This window comes from Hemitrygon akajei, chromosome 4 (genome assembly GCF_048418815.1).
Source record: "Hemitrygon akajei chromosome 4, sHemAka1.3, whole genome shotgun sequence".
NCBI classification, from domain to species: Eukaryota; Metazoa; Chordata; class Chondrichthyes; order Myliobatiformes; family Dasyatidae; genus Hemitrygon; species Hemitrygon akajei.
In genome coordinates this window covers 89,559,135-89,572,391 of record NC_133127.1, presented here as the reverse complement: position 1 = coordinate 89,572,391, position 13,257 = coordinate 89,559,135, and positions in this window count along the sequence as shown.

Below are 13,257 nucleotides of genomic sequence, written 5' to 3'. Positions count from 1 at the left end.
TCGTGTCATCGGTGAACTTGATGATATGGTTCGAGCTATGTGTTGCAGCACAGTCGTGGGTCAGCAGAGTGAACATCAGTGGACTGAGCACGCAACCCTGGGGAGCCCCCGTGCTCAGTGTGATGGTGTTGGAGATGTTGCCTCTGATCTGGACTGACTGAGGTCTCCCCGTCAGGAAGTCTAGTATCCAGTTGCAGAGGGAGGTGTTCAGGCCCAGTAGGCTCAGCTTTCTAATCAGTTTTTGAGGGATGATTGTGTTGAATGCTGAACTAAAGTCTATGAACAGCATCCAAACGTATGTGTCTTTCTTGTCCAGGTGGAGGGTGGTGACAATGGCGTCATCTGTTGAGCAGTTGGGACGGTACGCGAACTGTAGGGGATCCAGTGACGGGGGCAGCAGGGTCTTGATATGCCTCATGACGAGCCTCTCGAAACACTTCATGATGATGGATGTGAGTGCAACGGGACAGTAGTCATTTAGGCAGGACACTGAAGACTTCTTCAGCACGGGGACGATGGTGGCGGCCTTGAAGCACATTGGAACGGTGGCGTTGCTCGGGGAGATGTTGAAGATGTCAGTGAGAACATCTGCTAGCTGGTCTGCACATCCTCTGAGCACTCTACCAGGGATGTTGTCTGGTCCAGCAGCCTTCTGTGGGTTGACCCTGAACAGGGTTCTTCTCACATTGGCCACGGTGAGACACAGCATCTGGTCATTTGTGGGGGGGGGGGGGGGGGGGAGGTGGATTTCCTCACCACCACGTCATCCTCTGCCTCAAGACAGGTGTAGAAGTTATTCAGCGCATCTGGGAGGGAGGCATCACCTGCACAGTCAGGTGAAGTTGTCCTGTAATTGGTGATATCCTGGATGCCCTTCCACATGCACCGCGTGCCACTGTTGTCCTGGAAATGGCTGTGGATTCGCTGGACGTGTGTACACTTTGCCCCTCTGATGGCCCGTGACAGCTTAGACCTTGCTGTTGTTAGAGCTGCCTTGTCACCTGCTCGGAAGGCAGAGTCACGGGTCCTCAGCAGCGCACGCACCTCTGAGGTCATCCATGGCTTCTGGTTGGCGCATGTAGTGATGGTCTTGGACAGAGTAACATCATCAATGCACTTGCTGATGTAGCTGGTCACTGATGCTGTGTACTCCTCTAAGTTGGTAGAGTTGCCATCGGTTGCAGCCTCCCTGAACATGTGCCAGTCAGTGTGCTCAAAGCAGTCTTGAAGAGCAGAGATGGCTCCTGCTGGCCAGGTTTTCACCTGCTTCTGAACTGGTCTGGAGCGCCTGACGAGCGGTCTGTATGCTGGGATTAGCATAACAGAGATGTGGTCTGAGTATCCGAGGTGGGGGCGGGGCTCTGCCTGGTACGTGTCGGGATGTTTGTATAAACTAGGTCCCACGCGTTCTCCCCCCCTCGTTGCAAAGTCCACATACTGATGGAATTTGGGGAGCACTGACTTAAGGTTTGCGTGATTAAAATCACCGGCGACAATAAACAGACCATCAGGGTGTCCATTAAAACTGGTAAATTATTTTACTTGTTAGGAGGTTATAAAAGCAAGGAGATAATGTTGAGCCTTTACAACACACCAGTCAGGCCGCACTTGGATTATTGTCAACAGTTTTGGGCCCCATATAGGATGGTGTTGTCATTGGAGAGAGTCCAGAGGAGGTTCACATGGCCGATTCTGGGAATGAAAGTGTTAACATGTGAGGAGTGTTTCGCAGCTTTGGGCCTGTACTCTCTGGAATGCGTGGGGAGCTCATTGAAACCTATTGAATGTTGAAAGGACTAGATAGGGTGGATGTGGAGAGGATATTTCCTATGGTGGGGGTGTCCAGAACTAGAAGGTGCAGCCTCAAAATTGAGGGGCGACCTTTTAGAACAGAGGTAAGGAGGAATTTTTATAGCCAAAGTGTAGTGAATCTGTGGAATGCGCTGCCACAGACTGTGGTGGAGGCCAAGTCCATGGGTATATTTATGGTGGAAGTTGATCATTACCTGATTGGTCAGGGCATCAAAGGATATGGCAAGAAGGCAAGAAGGTTGAGTGAGATCCAGGATCAGTCATGATGGAGCAGACTCGTTGGGCTGAATGGCCTAATTCTGCTATGTCTTATGGAGTCATACTGTTATATTATGATTATAATTTCTCAATGAATTAAAGAAATAATTATTCTTTCTGAACTCTTTGGGGGATCAATGGCAAAATTATGATCTTTTGTTTGCCTTCTCCCTTAAGTGAGGCAAGGAAACCACCAACACACCCGGTGAAGTAACAAATACAAAACATCACAGAGAAAGTGACCACTTGCTCTGCTGAGTACTTCCAGCATTTTCTGTTTTCTTTTTTAATTTATTAGGATGTGAGCAAAACTGGAAAGGCAGCATTTAATATGCATCCAGAATTTCCCTTGAGAAAACTGTGCTTTCTTGAATCATTGCAGAATTATTGGTTTCAAAATTCCACTGGATAGGGAATTCCAGGATACAGATTATGCAGGAAGATCAATATATCCACATCAGGATGCCGTGCATTTGGGGGGTATCAACAGATAGTGATGTTGTCGATATAGCTGATGGCCTTGTCCTTTTGTGATTGTGTATTTTGGAGGTGTTGTTGGAGTAGGTGAGTAACGGTATTGCATTTTGTAGATAGACCTTGGCCACAGAGCAGGGAATGAATGTTTGGGGTTATCTGTCAAGAGAGTTGGTTTGTTCCAGATGGTGCTAAAATTTAAAAAATGTGTTGGAGCTACATTCACCAACCATGTAGAGTATTACATCACATTGCAGACTCATGCATTTTTAGATGCTCCGTAAGCTTTATGTGGTCAATCACCACGGAAAATCCAGCCTCTACCCTCTTGTAGCCACGGTATTTATGTAGCTGGTCCAGAGGAGTTTTTGGTTAATAATGAGCCCAGAATGTTGATAGTAGGGAACCAATTGAAGGTAATGCCATTAACTGTGAAGGGTAACGCACTGTCTTCTTGAAAGCGGTCCTTGCCTATTGTTGTGTGAATTTTATTTGCCAGCTATTATCTCATGAATAACTTTTGTCCAACTCTTGCTACATTCAAGTATGCACTGCTCTTTTAGTTGCAGAGATATAAATCTCTGCAAAGTGGCAGATAGAATATCGTGTAGGGAAGTGTATGGTCATGCACTTTAAAAGAAATAATTGCATAGACAATTTTCTAAACAGGGAGAAAATCCAAAAATCAGAAGTGCAAAGGGATCCTCATGCAGGATTCCCAAAGCGTTAGCTTTCATGTTGAGTTGGTGGTATGGAAGGCAAATGCATTCATTTCAAGAGGACTGGAATATAAAAGCAAGGATATAATGCTGAGGCTTTGTAAGGCATTGTCTAGACTGCACTTGGAGTATTACGAGCAGTTTTGGGTCCTTTACCTAAGAAAAGTTATGCTAGCATTGGACAGGGCCCAGAGGAGGTTTATGAAAATAATTCCAGAACTGAAATCGTTAACGTATGAGGAGTGTTTAAAGTGTCTGGGTCTGTACTTGCTTGAGTGAGAAGAATGAGGGGGCATTTCATTGAAACCCATCAAATATTGAAAGTCCAAGATGGAGTGGATGTGAAGAGAATGTTTCCTATAGTGGGGGGCCTAGGACCAGAGAGCACAGCTTCAGAATTGTGGGACATTCCCATTTAGAACACAGATGAAGAGGAAAAACAATGTCATGCCTAGAGATGAAAAGGAATTTCTTTAGCCAAAGGATGATGAATCTGTTGAATTCATTGCCACAGATGGCTGTGGAGGCCAAGTCATTGGGTATACTTAAAGCGGAGTTTGATAGGTTCTTAATTCGTAGGGGTATTAAAGATTATGGGAAGAAGGGAGAATGAGGTTCAGAGGGATAATGAATGAACTGTGATGAAATGTCAGAGCAAACTTGATGAGCTGAATGGCCCAAATCTGTTCTTATAGAATTATGGCAGGAGTGATTGATCACCAAATACCAAAAACCACTTTCTTTTGATTTTAACCAATGGAATCTTTCCCTTTAACACCATTAACTTTAGTTTTTTCTGAGGCTCCTTAATGTCACATTTGATTAAAATGCTACTTTCATGTCAAGGACAATTTCTCTCAAGTCAGATCTGGAGTTCAGCTCTCATTAGATGACTAGGTTACTGATGAGTAAGTGCTGTTTAAAAGCACTGTCAACAACAGCTCACATCACTTTGCTGATGATTGAGAGCAGGCTGATTGCATGTTACTTAGCAGGATTAGATTTGTTCTGCTCTTTGCAAGCACAAACCTTCGGAAGATGCTGTTTGAATTGGCTTCTGTTGTGTCTTATGTCAAGACAAAGCTTTGGCTGTGGTATAGAAAGAAATTGAATGACCTCAGTTGTTCTCTGGAGCATGGGGGGAGGACCTGCGATTCAGGAGAAGGCCCTTAGATACATTGTGCGCTAGTTGTCTTTGTTTAAATGAACGCTGGAAAAGGCAAAACTTTCTGTCAGAGTCTAAGAGAGTCAAGCCCGGAACACTATTGGTTGTTACAGCATTGGAAAAGAAAGGAATAAGGAGAGCCTGGTCAGGAGAGACTATTAGACTTATTCTGAGGTATTACCTCTCTGGTGTCAGGTCTCAGATACTGTTCAGCACTGAGGATTGGGGTATGCTTTTTCAGGTTGAGGTTGAACCACTGCAACCCATTTGGTACATATTAAATATATGGAGAGCTATAAGGGGGTAAGAAATTATCGCCCATTAATAATTTTTAAACAGCACTAAAGATTACACTGACACTTTGTGAAAGTCAAATTAAGTTCACTTAAGTCAACGTGTTATATTGCAGCATTATCAATCTGGTTAGACCACATCGGAAATGTTTTGTTCAGCTCTAGTTGCCCCATTATAGGAAAGATGTTGGGGCTTTGGAGAGGGTGCAGGAGATATTTGCCAGCACACTGCCTTGATTGGAGGGCATGTGCTATAACGAGTGGTTGGACGAACTTGAGCTGTTTTCTCTGAAATGGCGGAGGCTGAAGGGAGATTTGGTAGAGGTTTGTTAGATTATGAGAGGCATAGTTAGAATAGACAGCAGTATCTTTTCCCAAAGATTGAAATATCTAATACCAGAAGGCATGTGAGAGAGAGGAAATTTAAAGAAAATGTGTGAGGCAATATTTTTCACAGATGCATATGTCACCATATAAAACCCTGAGATTCATTTTCTTGTAGGTATTCACAGTAAATTCAAGAACCATAATAGAATCAATGAAAGACTGCAACCAACAGAACAGACAAACAACAAATGTGCAATAGAGAATAAACTAGGCAATAAACAAAAAAAAGAGAAATTATAATAAATAAACAAACAAACAATACATATTGAGAAAATGAGATGAAGAGTCCTTGAAAGTGAGTCCATAGGATGTGGAATAGTTCAGTGATGGGGCAATTGAAGTTGAGTGAAGTTTTCTCCTCTGGTTCAAGTGCTTGATGGTTGAGGTGTAAAAACTGTTCCTGAACTTGGGGGTTTAAGTCCTGAGGCTCCTGTACCTTCATCTTGATGGTAGCAATGAGAAGAGAGCATGGCCTTGATGGTGGGGGTCCGTGATGATGAACGCTGCTTTCCTGCAACAGTGCTCCATGTAGATGTGCTCATTGGTGGGGAGGACTTTCCCCATGATAGACCGGGTTTTATCCATTACTTTTTGTAGGTTTTTCCGTCCAGGGGCATTGCTGTTTCCATATCAGGCAATAATGCAACCGGCCAATATACTCTCCACCACACATCTACAGAGGTTTGTCAGTGTAGCAGGAGCTGAAACCCATGAGCAGACAGGTTGCTGTGGGAATGGGAAGCATTTTTCATCTTCTCACCACACCCCACTAGTCATTACCACAATATCACCCATCTCCCACTTGGCTTCATCTGTCCATCACCCAAATATCTATCCACCTGGGTTTCTTCTCCTTTGGTTTACCTTTTGTATTTCCTCCCCCTCTCCCCACCTGTCTATCATTTCCCCCCACCACCCTCACATTCCACCTGGTTCCACCTATCACCTATCACCTACCACCCTTTGTCTCAGCCCCCTCTCTCATTTATATATACTGGCTATTCTTTTTCTATAGTCTCTGCCCTAATAAAGGGTCCCAACCTGAAACATTGAATATCCCTCTGCACCCAAAGATGCTGCCTGACCCATTGAGTTTTTCCAGTAGTTTATTTTCAATTTGCACAACACAATGTTGAGATGTAGAATTTCAGGGCAGCTGTGAACATTCATAACAAAACTTCTACAGGAGCTCAGGAACTCAAGAGACCTGGAGTCCACACCACTCGCTATGATGCAAGAAGTGCAGCAGGTAGTCAGTTCAAAGGACAAGACAGTGGGTACCCCTCCTTCTGCAAGGGTAAACCACAAAAGTATGCTGTATTCACAGAGCAATCTTCACTCTCAACAACAAGTTCATTCAGCATCTCAAAGACTCGCCCTGGGACTAAGTTAAAACTTCATGATCCTTGTACTCACTCTTACACTTGTATGTGCCCAGGACAAAGTAGCTGGTAGGAAATATTATTGCAGACATTACCAACCCTGCAAACTGCTTTTTCTAAAAGATCCCTTCTGGAAATCGCTATAGGGCTATTAAAACAAAAATTTCACACCATCTTAAAAGTTTCTTCCCAAAGGCAGTTAATCTGGTCAACCATTCCAGTTAGCCCCTCACCCCATTCTGTCTGTTGACCCCATCACTGCATTGCACTGTAAACTCTTTAAACCACTTTTCATAATAATGTTTACATTGTAAATACATATGGCTATTTGTGTATTGATGCAAATTTTCTCCATATCTGTACTTCTAAGTTTATATTTTATATAATTCTTTATTATTTATAATTGCCAAATGTTGTTTGCTTTGTTGCATGTTGCACCAACATAGCACAACAAATTCCTAATACATGTAAATGTATATGACGTATAAAGTTGATCCTTTGCTATTGATCCACAACACCAACACACTACAGTCATCAGTACCTAAACCACAACTGTGGAAGTTTCAGATGAAGCCAGAGAGTACTTCTGTTCCAACCTTGGAAAAAGTCCTAGCCCACATCTCATAGGGAGACAAACTGATCCTCCTGTGTGATTTCAATACCTCGGTGGGTAGAGACCCAAGCTTCTGGAAAGGTATAATGAGCAGAAAAGGAAAAATGAAAACTATCTCCTTTTTACAAAAATGCTTGCAACATAGTCTTGTCATAAAAAACACCCAGTTTTGCTAGAGGAGCAAGCACAAGATGCATGGCACCACCCTGCTCTAAGCACTAATATTGATTAAATTATATAATTCCTTGCATAAGAGAGTACAAAAAAGTCTGCATTCCAAAACCATCACCAGTAGGAATGACTGTTGGTTTGAGCCTAGCTAATCCACTCTGATATCTCCATCAACTTGTCTCCAAAACATGAGCATTAACAAAAGCATTGTTTGAAGAATTAGGAGAGGGCAGTATTACAAGGGGCGACGGCAGAGAACCCAAGTGCAGGACACTGGCACGTCGACTCCGTTGGAGAGGCTGTCGTAGACCTGAACGTAGAGCAGAAAACCAGGGGGGATCTTGACAAGGAGACGGGATTCACAGGGATTCTCTAGAACTAGGGCGGAACTTAGAATTGCCGATTCCAATCGGAATAGGAAACGAAGTATCACACAAGGATTGACCAACGAACTAGCAACTGTGATAGGGTCGTCCTCGTCCTTATTTCCCATTCTCTGATTGAAAGCCAGGTGTACGGTAATCGGGTAACTAGCAGCAATTGACTGAAATTGGGGCATGATCAGGGAGAAAGGAGTGTTAAAGGGGAACGGCCGACCGGAACCCTGACAGGCAGAGCTTAGTGACGATGGCGCTAAACGGTGACTCCTTTCCTTGCATCTTCAGAAACAGCTTTATTTCTATCTTTGATATCACTTCTTGTCCTTTTGAAGACCCTGACTTGGAGTTACACTTTGGCTTTGGTTCTTTGCGGGAATGGGACCCGCTCTGAGGCCTCATGGCTGGCCACTTTTCGATATGCCAAGGACGCAGCCTGGAAGGCAAGCACACCTTCAGGGTGCCAGATGTTTGTGGCTCTCAAGGTGGGCTGATTCAAGGCTGGTGTCGCTGTCGCTGACTGATGCGTCACGAGAGAACATGAAAGCTCAGAAGCAGCGGGCTTGCTGTTGGTAGTGTGCCCAGAGGCACGGAGCTCGGAAAAAGTGATGCAACAGACTTTTAACACCATAAATCAGCGAGTTGTTTTGTTACGTCTCCCCCCTCACTGTGAAATTGGGACACCTCTTTTTCCCTTATGAGGGAGAGAGGGCCTGTGGTATGTCGAATGCCAGGTGAACAAGTAGCCTCTGGGGTAACTGCAAGTCTGTGTCTTTATTGATGCTTTGTTGCGTGCTTGAGTGCTCAGTGGGAGGCCCCAATGGTTTATTGCTGAGGGGGTGATGGGGAGAGGGGTCAGTGCTTTGCTGCTGCTTGTGTGTGGGAGGGGGAGCTGGGGGGTGTTTGAGGTTCCAACATTTAACTGTCATTCATTCTTTGGGGAACTTCTCTGTTTTTGTGGACGTTTGTGAAGAAAAAGAATTTCAGGATGTATATTGTATACATTTCTTTGACATTAAATGTACCCTATTGAATATTGATGTTAAAGTCTCAAACACCTGATATAACAGATTTTTTTTATTGCTACCCTTTATAATATTGAGAAACTGTTCATCCTATGGTGACTATGCTCCAAAACCAATATTACTTAAATCTCAGTGACTGAGCTGCTCTATGTTGATGAAACCTGTGCTTGTACATGCTAGGAGGCCGAGCTTTGGTAGTGGAATTGGATTATTATTGTCATCTGTGCAGAGGTACAGTGAAAAACTTTTTTTTCACATTACGTAGTGGAGGTAGTATCAATTATAACAACAGAATGCAGAAAAAGTACAACAACTACATTGAAATTGCAGTGCAGATAGACAATAAAGTGCAAGATAATGAGAGGGAATGATCATGTGGTAGATGGATGCTTTTTCCCGGGTTTGAAATGGCTAACATGAGAGGGCATAGTTTTAAAATGCTTGGAACTAGGTACAGAGAAGATGTCAGGAGTAAGTTTTTTTTAAAAACGCAGAGAGTGGTGAGTGTGTGGAATGGGCTGCCAGTGACAGTGGTGGAGGCGGATACGATAGGGTCTTTTAAGAGACTCCTGAATAGGCACATGGAGCTTAGAAAAATAGAGGGCTATGGGTAACCCTAGTAATTTCTAAAGTAAGGACATGTTTAGCACAGCATCGTGGGCTGAAGGGCCTGTATTGTGCTGTAGGTTTTCTATGTTTCTATAATAACAAAACAGATTGTGATGTCAAGATTGTCGTTACCTATTTATTCACTGAAGTATATGAGTGATGGACATTTGCGATCCCTGTGCTCTTTATGTTTCTTAGTCCTGGACTGCCCACAGGAGGCACGACAAAGACAGGAGATTATTACCAATATATGTCTGCAAAACCTGCCAAATTCACTAGAAAGGTAGGTGAACCAACACTCATGTGGCATGTTATGTTCAAGTTGTATAAGACCTAAAGCCTAATTGGTAAGGCCTAATTTGGAGTTTTGGTCATTTACCTGCAGGAAAAATATAAATAAGATTGAAAGAGTACCGAGAAAATTTAGAAGGATGTTGCCAGGATTGGAGGACCTGAGTTATAAGCAAAGATAGGTTAATAGGTTAGAACTTTAGAGTGCTCTCACCAATTTTTATTGGTGCTCTATAGCAAGTGTTACAGCTTGGTATGGCAATGATTGCAAGAAACTGCAGAGAGTTGGGGACACAGCTCAGCAGATCACAGAAACCAGCCTCCCTTCCATGGACTCTGTTTACACGTTCTCCTGTCTCAGTAAAGCATTGACTAACCCCTGGTCATTCTCCTTTCTATCTCATCCCTTCTATTGGGTAGATGATTCACAAGGATGTTGACGGGACTGGAGGAGCTGAGATACAAGGAAAGATCAAATAGGTTTGGCCGGCTGGTGGCATAGCGGCATCAGTGCTGGACTCTGGGGCGAGAAGTCCCGAGTTCGAATCCCACCGGCTCCCTTGCACGCTCTCCATCCGTGCCTGGGTTGAGTGTCGAGCTAGCAACTTGACCTCGTAAAAACAACCTGGAGAGGGATGGGCTCTGCCAGGTTTCAGACGCCCAAGACATGTTGTACGATGAGCAATCGCCAAGAAGATAAGCAAAATGCTTATCATGATGGTGCCACTCCACCAGGAGTTAAGGGCGCACACACACAAATAGGTTATGACTTCAATAGGTTAGAAGGTTCAGAGGAGTTTTGATAGAGGTATACAAAATTATGAGGGGTATAGAGAGGGTAAATGTAAGCAGGCTTTTTTCCACCTGAGGTTGGGTGGGACAACAACTAGAGATCATGGGTTATGGGTGAAAGGTGAAATGTTTAAGGGGAACATGAGAGGAAACTTCTTCACCCAGAGGATCTTGAGAGTGTGGAATGAGCTGCCATTGCAAATGGTGGATGTGATTTTGATTTCAATATTTAAGAGAAATTTGGGTAAATACATGGATGGGAGGGGTATCGTGAGCTATTGTTCCAGTGCAGGTCGATGGGATGAAGTAGCTTAAATGGTTTGGCATGGACTAGATGAGCTAAAGTGTCTGTTTCTGTACTGTACTTGTCTATGACTATGATGCTAATCAGTGTCCTCTTCTAGGTCAACACACCAAGAATCAAGGCCATTGTTCAACTCAGCCTGCTTACACTGGCCAGGCCACAACATCCTTCCAAATTTTATCATGGTTAAAGATTATCAGAAAGATAGTTGTAAAGATTTAAGGTAAGAGTCCTTGAATCTTTACAACTGTTCAAAAATATTTAAGCATCCTTGAAGAAATGCTGACTCCCTGGCCCACAGCTGTTCAAAGTGGAGAAGGAGTGTTTAGCATGGCATTAAAAAACCTTGGGTCCATGCATTAGGACGGACACCAGTTCACAAAGTGAAAGTTCCGATCAGGCTCTCCTAGCCTATCTTTTGAGGATGTGGTTTCCAACTTCTGACCTCATTGGCACAAAGCGATCATCGAAGCAAATCATCCTTGACCTATCTAAAAAGGAGAACTTCCATTTCCGAACAACGTTGGACTCTACACCATCAAATGCAATGAGAACTGGGAATGAAGAACCACCATTAGATGTTCTTCTAAAAGCTCATGCCAAAGATGAGAACACAGCATTTTCTAGAGATGACAGGTTTCCCCACGATACTTTGCTGCATTTATTTGTCATGCATAATCATCATATAAACTTGGATATTTTTACCAAATTCCAGCTCTTAATTTGTAACTGTGGGTTCAACCATCGATTATAATCAATTAAAATTTAATAAAATCAAGAGTAAAATAGTTTCAATGCAACATAATGAAGTTAGAAAGTAGATTACATTCTGTTTAATTCAACAAAATCAATACCAGGATTACCCAATTAAATATACTTCTTAAAGCAGATAGATTGGATTCAGTTTAATGAGATTCAATATATCAGTGTTCTGAATTAGATTCCATGCTATTGAATTAATTGAACTATTGATAAACCATATTTAGTGCATTTGATGGATGGTGTTTAATTTTGAAGTGTGCATTAGAAATTAATTCAATCCATTGGAAAAGATGTATAAAATTAATTCAATCATTAGACATTGCAGTCTTTAAAATACAAAAATAGAAATTACTAGAAAGACTCAGCAGGACAGGAAGCATCAGTGGAAAGAGAAATAGAGTGAAAGGTCAAAGATCTTTTGTCAGAACTGATGACCTGTTAAATACTTCCAGCACTTTCCACTATAATTTTAGATTTCCAGTATCTGCAGCTATTTCCAATTTTCACTTTCAGCATATTTGATGACTTGATAAGAAATTATGGAGGAGTGAAAATAATATGCTATTCCATAAAGTACCAGAAATCCAAGAAGTCCTAATGTTGATCAGAAAGCTGAAAGTTAGGGTAGGCCCAGAGAGTGGACAGTATTTGCCATGTGTGTAACACTCTTGCTATTTACCTTAGGAATTGGGCCTCAATCCCCTCATTTAGTTTCCAATCATTCCCAGGTTCCACTAACTACACACACCTGCTTTCCATCAGAAAATGTAGAATGAAAACCTTATGATCACAACAAGGAGCTGCCAGTTTGTTGGTCAACTCTAGTCTGAGTAACTTCGTTTCATAGTTCTTAGGACCGTCGGTTCTAAGTCTACCATCGCTCCTGGATACCGATTCCATGCTTGTTATGTCAATAATGTCTCCTGACTCTGCCTCCGTGCCCGTGTTCTGCACTTGGGTTTGTCCACTGCCACACTCGTGTAACACTCTGGCCTATTTCTCTTAAACTATGCAATGTCAATCTAGAACATTAATTAGTTGTATGTGGTTCACAAGTGGACTTTTATCAAAAAAAAGATGATTCAGTGTGCTTTGGTAGTTTTATGCACATTTAGCATATTGCTGAGTATTTGATTTAGTTCTACTGTAGTATATTGTGGAGACTCAAACAATCTGCTGGAGGAACTCAGAAGGCTGAATAGCGTTTGTGTGGGGGGCAGAGATGGTGGGATTGATGAGAATTATCAGTGTACATTGCATCAGGACTGAGTGTGATGCAGGGTTTGACCCAAAATATCGACAGTTCCGTCATCCCCTACAGATGCTGCTTAACCCTCTATTTTCCTCCAGCAGATTGCTTGTTGCTCCCGATTACAGCATCTGTACCCTCTTCTGTCTCCATAGTTTAAAGGCTGCTGAATATGCAAAATTCTGAGTACTGGTGTGCAAGGCACAAATGCCAACAATTGTTCAAATTTTGCCATACACTTTACAAGAAGGGTGATCTCTGCCAATAATTAGTTTTCTTATTTTCATGATTCATTTTAACAGAATCAGGTTTATTATCACTGGCATGTGACGTGAAGTTTGTTAATTTAGCACTGGCAGTTCAATACAATACATAATATAGCAGAGAAAAAATTACAATAAATAAAAAAATAATAATAAATAAACAAGTAAATCAGTTACGTATATTGAATAGATTAAAAAATCGTGCAAGAACAGAAATACGGAATATTTAATAAAAAGTGAGGTAGTGTCCAAAGATTAAATGTCCATTTCGGAACTGGATGGTAGAGGGGAAGAAGCTGTTTCTGAATCAC